Source organism: Sardina pilchardus, chromosome 4 (assembly GCF_963854185.1).
Source record: "Sardina pilchardus chromosome 4, fSarPil1.1, whole genome shotgun sequence".
NCBI classification, from domain to species: domain Eukaryota; kingdom Metazoa; phylum Chordata; class Actinopteri; order Clupeiformes; family Clupeidae; genus Sardina; species Sardina pilchardus.
In genome coordinates this window covers 18,356,964-18,363,678 of record NC_084997.1, presented here as the reverse complement: position 1 = coordinate 18,363,678, position 6,715 = coordinate 18,356,964, and positions in this window count along the sequence as shown.

Genomic DNA, 6,715 nt, shown 5'->3' with positions numbered 1-6,715 from the left:
CAATTCGAAACCGCCACTTCACCTGAATTGCACAGCAGGATTTCCAAAGGTTAACATGACGCTTGCTCCACTGAATGGCATCACTTTCCTCAGGGGAAAATCCTGACGCAGTGTCACCACTTTGCGTAATATGACAAGAAGCACAACTACCCCCCCCCCCTACCACCACCACCACTCCATCTTAAAATAGAAAAATAAGTTGCTAATGACAAAGGTTATAGAAACATAGCACACACCGTACGTACAAGACAAGCACTTCCTGATTTCCTCTGTCACATTAAGTCAACTGGGTTAAGGTCACTGGTTATAGTATGTGAGAAGGCACATCCTCACTAAGTGAAAGTTACTACCTCAAACAAAGTCATTTAGAAGACCCAGAAACGTAACGGTAACGAAAAGATGGACCTAAACTTGAATGGAGATAAATGACTGGTTTCCTCGTGCAGTTCATGAAGCAGAGGCCCTCGCCGTGCAGAAGCCCTGCATCTTAATCAAGGGTTGTGCAGCCAAGTCCTGTCAGACATGCAGATAGACAGGCTGTCAGGCCGGAGCTAAATTTACTCCCGAGGCGGTTGCTGGCACTTCTTCACGGCTGTCAAACTGCCCTCATGTTTGCTGATAAAGAAGGCCGGATGCTCGAGAGTCCTGAAAAGCCTGACAAAGGAGAGAGGGCCTGTGAAAGAAAGAAAGAAAGAAAGAAAGAGAGGGAGACAGAGAAATGAAAAATAAGAAAAATAGAAAAGATGTCAACACAAAAAAAGCATAGTATCTGTTGATCATACATAATAGGATGGGAGCCCAACAGGACTCTGCTGAAAAGACGCGCACGAACAGGCGTCCGTGTGTTCAGCGCAAGCATGTCGACACATTTCTCAGGGATGACAGGGGAACAGAGAGGGGAAGCACTTGACATGGAACATCCCATCCGTGAGGCAGGACACCGCATGACAGGAGCGTCCAGCTCTTCTGAGCCGAGGTCCTGACACCCTCTCCGCCTGCGAAGGGCAAGGTGAACTGACGGCGAGAGGCGAAACTGGAAGTCCGAGCCAGGGAGCGCTGACCGCGGGTCACGGCGATAATGCCGACTTCGGCACAACTGTCAGGGAGACAGACGCGGCCATTTTGCCGTTCCCCGCAGGAGCGTGGGAGGCTTCAGAGAGAAAAAAAAAAGACGAGGCTCATCCTGAAACATGAGGCTTCCTTCCTCATTGCTTTCAAGTGCATCGCTTTGACTGGGCGTGTATGTTGTGTTAGAAAATGTCACAGGAATACTGAGTCATACTCATCCACAAGTGTCAAATTCCAAAGCAAAAAAAGAAAAGAAAAAAACGGAATTTCACATTCTTAACTGACCAATTTAGTGGAAGTGCTAGACTTACAGTAAATTGACTATATTTCAATAGGCAATTTAATAATATATGTGTGTGTGTGTGTGTGTGTGTGTGTGTGTGTGTAAGAGAGAGAGAGAGAGAGAGAGAGAGAGAGAGAGAGAGAGGAAGAGAGAGATAAAGAGGGAGGCCGTGAGAGATAAAGGCAGTAAATATGGACACGTATGTTTAGCAGCAAGCGCGTTCGACTAGGCAAGGTATCAACGCGCGACAGAGGCTCCTGTCAAGCCTGCGGGCTCGATAACTCTAACTGTAGCTGCGCGGGCCCTGTGCTTGGCCCTGCGGGGGTCACGGCTCCGCTCTCCAGGGCCATCCTCAGGAAGCAGGGGAGTCTATCTCTGGGAGGAAGTGGTGAGGTGAGCCCTGACGGACGGGAGAGGGAAGCCTGTCGGATGCGAGAGGCCACTGATTACCGCCCGCCCGCCCACCCCTCCATTGAATAGTGAGCATGTGTGTGCAGGGGTGTGCTCGTGCGTCGGCGAACGAGCGTAAATGTTTGTGTGTTGGGTGTGTGTGTGTGGGTGTGTGTGTGTGGGTGTGACAGCGAGCGAGAGAGAGAGTGAGACAGAGAGAGAGAGAGAGAGAGAGGTGCACTGTCATTATCTGACTGCCTTACTCAAAAGGGAAGTGCATGCAAGGCGTGATAGTCGGACAAAGTAGGCGATATCAGAGGGACAAGAGGGTCCTGGAATGCAGGAGGGGGGGAACTTGTCAGGCCGGCCTCCAAGCTTACAGCACAGCGACACGCAGCATAGCTCCTCTGCTAGGTGCCACTTGCCTGTGGAATGCCAACAGTAAAAAAAAAAAACGCCCAGCACCGTGTAAGCTTTTTCACAAAATGGCGATATTGTTTACAAGCAATCATTTATTCACATAATGTTGATAAGGATGGGAAGGAAATGTTTGTGGAATATTTATTGTGAGATATTTATTGTGCGCAGAGTGTGAGATTCTATCGTGAGCTTCAGAATGCGGTAGACTCAACCAACCAACCACCACACAGCCTGGGGTGTCCCGGCATTCATGTCAGGCCTTTTCCGGACTTTGTTGTGGTGTCGGTAATCCGGATGAGCACAGGTTCAATTCACTCCTCTGTAAACAAGACAGTAAGCGGCAGGGATGTAGGCCAGTTGTATCGACAAACACGAGGGATACGGGTTTGATCTGTTCGCTCTGCCAGCTTCGGCAAACAAAACAAAAAAAAAACGTCAGTTAGGGATTAGCCGCTACCTGTGCGGTAGCTGTCAGGTAGATTTAGCCGGGGACATGTGAAGCGCGAAAGAGTGGGTGGGAGGAGAGGGAGGAGGAGAGAGCAAAATGGATTCTGTCTCTCTTTCGTTCTTTCTCTCCAGGTTCAGCCAAGAGGATCACCGGCTAGGTATTGTCCAAAAAGGAGGGGTTTTTTTTATGTTTCTGATATGATATATCACAACAAAATCCTTTTTGAAGTGTGTGTGTATATCTGTGTTTGTGTGTGTACAGTATGTGTGTGTGTGTGTGTGTGTGTGTGTGTGTGTGTATCTGTGTTTGTGTGTGTGTGTGTGTGTGTGTGTGTGTGTGTGTGTGTGTGTGTATGTGTGTGTGGAGAGAGAGAGAGTGCCTATCTGTTTGAAAGCATTTTGAAGAAAGGAGAGCAAACAATAGCCAGGGAGGTCGACGGCTCCCCACAAATGCTTGTGATCCAGACATTATTATGTAATTTCTACTGGACACACACTCTCTGCAGGCCCCTACTGGGCACCGGACAATTTAGGGCTGTGAGTCAAAATCAGCAGGCCCTCTAATATTTCACATCCAATAATTCAACAAACTTTCCAAAGGGAGGTTTGCCAGTGGAACCACAGGTATTCACATACTCTACTGCTGGATTAAGGCCTCAGTGTCGACCCTTCATTGTGTGTGTGTGTGTGTGTGTGTGTGTGTGTGTGTGTGTGTGTGTGTGTGTGTATACACACACACACACCACACATTATAGATCAAGTCTGTTGTCCATAACTAGCACGGGGGTTAAATTATGTTGGCCTAAAGACAACTGGGTGGGGTTACAGTATATACATATTTGCATTTAATATTTATGATAATGATTTCAAGTGGACATTAATGAAGAATTTTAACTCTCTGACAGATATTTTTTTTTATCTCTGTGAATATCAATATTATGCATAAATAATATATACATACTGTATATATGCATGTAGTTTGTGTGTGTGTGTGTGTGTGTGTGTGTGTGTGTGTGTGTGAGAGAGAGAGAGAGAGAGAGAGAGAGAGAGAGAGAGAGAGAGAGAGAGAGAGTGTCTGTGTAGGTGTGCATGTGTCTGTCACGAGGTGATTTTAGCCGCGAGCGAGCGAGCTTTAAGATTGGGAGGATCTGGCGGGTCATGTTAATGTCATCCATGCTGTCACCACGCCCAGTCTTTATGGCCGTCTTCCTGGAAGAGCCCGCCTCTCCATCAGCATTAAAGTTAGCCCTTCAAAAGTCTCCCACCTCAGTGTCCTGCCACCCACTCCCCTCTCTCCACTCCCCATGATTTACTCTGCCCGCACTTCAAGGCCTTCTCCTAACACCTAGTACCTATACGGTTTCTTTTTTTTTTTCTGTAAGTTCAACGTTGTTGTTTGAGTGTAATTACTGCCTTACTGACATTCAAGTCTCTCAAAATAATTCAGCGACCCATTATGAGAATTTGCAGAATGCGTATGGGATACTTTCAATCGCATCGGTCTTTGAAATTAGAATGAAACATTTTTTGTTTGTTTTTTTAAGGATGTTTGGAAAGTGCCCTCTTCTCCAGATAAAGGTTTGAATAAGTGATTGATAAACATTTCTGTCTAAAGAACCATGGTGAATGAAAAAGCCCTCAAAACTTTAAGTTATTTTTTGCCATAGTCTCGAAAATATCAGACACAGTGGTCGAGCATGCTTTAAGTGCATCTCAAGTCTGATATGCTGGTATGCTACTGTACTGTATGTAAGTATGCTGTGTTTTTTTCTCACAATGTTACAGTGGTTGTAGTAGCTTATATTATATTTCTAAGCATACAACTTCAAACACAAGTTTGAAATACACTTGAAACAAATCTTTTTTGTTCTCATGAGGTATAATTACTTGATTCCCTACTGTTGTTTTCATACATGTTTCATTTTCACTTTTCAGACGTAGGCAGATCAAAGTTGGACAGTGGCGAACATTTAAAAAGCTGTGTCTTCGGCAAGTATCCCCTTCCACACTATGAAAAAAAAAAGAAATTGGTGTGTGTTAGGGAGCTTGTGATATCACTGCTCCCTAGTCGTAGGTGGGGGCAGATCACTGGGAGTGATCCCAGGTCAGGTGTTTGGCGGTCACACCAAAATTAAGAGAGGAGGGAGCCAAAGTCAACTGAAGCCGAAACAGGCGATAGCCAAGACGGCTTCGGTGGGAGGGAACCGCAGCCAAGGGACCCGTTTCATGTCTGTTTTTCTTGATGCATATTACTAACCTTTAAAGCACCATTGCTTCTCTCATGAGGCTCATACAGAATACGAATGAATAGAGCCAGTGCGTTGGTGTTAGCTCACAGCTGGAGTCCACGCTCCTGTCAGCTGGATTGCGACCAATATGTATTTGTTTGAGGCTAAGCTGTGTTTATAGGTGTATCTGTTGCCCGATTTGAAAAGGAACACATTATTCATTTCATTTTATTCTGGCCTCAGCACTTTGTTCTCCCACCAAGCACCAGTATTGCATTTGACAAAGGTCACCCCACCCACATTTCATTACCCTTACAGCTGACTACTGCACTCGAGTCAAAGGCGCTGGACAAGATGACATCATGCTGAAAGTGATAGTTCTCCTTCAGTCACACGGGAATAGAGACATTTTTTCATAATGTCAAGAACAAGTTTTTAGTTTTAGTATATTTACCTGCAAAGATCCAGATTTTACATTTCATACATATAAATATATATAGAGTTATACATTTTATTTCAAGTCAATCAATGAAATATCTTCCCTTGGTAAATGACTATTTCTCTCAATGTAGTAATAAGCCTAATATTCTCTGTTAAATGTGGACAGTCTTTTGCCTTATCATGATCATGCATGAAACTGTATCCTTTGTCATTCACATTTATAATTTGCCACAGAATAATGTATTTCACTCAAACGTGGTCAAGCCTTCTCACACCCAACCGATAATGTCACAAAATACCATCCCATTAGTTCTGCGCTGCAAAAAAAACATTCCTTTTTAAGGACACATCTCTATCATGCGCCAATCTCACAGCAATACCCCAAACTCCCTGCATAAACTATTACTGAGTTCTAGATGGATCCTGTGCCAGATGTGTTTATCCAGGAATCATAGAGGGGTCAAGAAGTCCTCTCCGGGTCATATTCTAAGCTGCGTGTTGTTCTTGGAGACTGCCCCGTGGTGGCATCTCAATATATCTGTCTCCAGTAGAGAGGTGAAAGCCATGAGGGTCTCCTGCCATGGACACCCTGAAATAAAAGATGGATTTTAAACTCATTGCTCAACACATGACAAATGAATCATAAATAATGGGAGGGATATTTTAAGACAAATGAAAACATTACATCAAAGTCTCCAGTTGTGCCTAACCTCTGATTCAGTCGCTAAAGCTGAGTCAAAACTGAGTGATACCCTTAATTGTGCTTCTATACCACTGAATGTAAATGTTTTTGTAGCATGAATAATGTTATCACCTATGAAGTCATCACTCTAATTATTGTTTGTGTTGGTACCAACCTTTTAGAATAAATGTAATGATCCAAATCTCCGCATCTGCATATTTCTTTTCAAAACGTTTTGTTTCATATCCAGGGCATGGGCCAGACCAACTTCTTCAGCTTCATTAGCAGTGAAAGCCTGCAGCAGTGACTCCAATAGTTCCACTGCATTCTTTCCTTCCTTAAATTGGACACATGTACAGTTGAAAAATATGTGAAAAATAATAATAAAAAAAATACAGTGTATAATACTTTCTCTGAGTCAGAGAGGAAAATATGAGGAGCAAACATGAGTTTTTTTGGAGACTCCGTGTGCATTTTGCAGTAACAAATCTTTGGCCCCAAAAGTCCTTACACTTCCATGTCTCCATACCACCAGGGCGGCTCCACACTCTCAACACAAATCCATTCCCAACTACTGTATGTCCTGCGCTAGATAGATACTAGGTAGCATGGGCATGGCCAGAACGAAGTCAGATGCACAAAGTGGACAGTCATGCCGATGTTAATTAATGAAAGATAGATCAGAACACTGGTTGCACGCGATTGGTTTATCCCATTTCAGAGTCCCCATCTTGACGTAGCTTCCCGCTACCTATA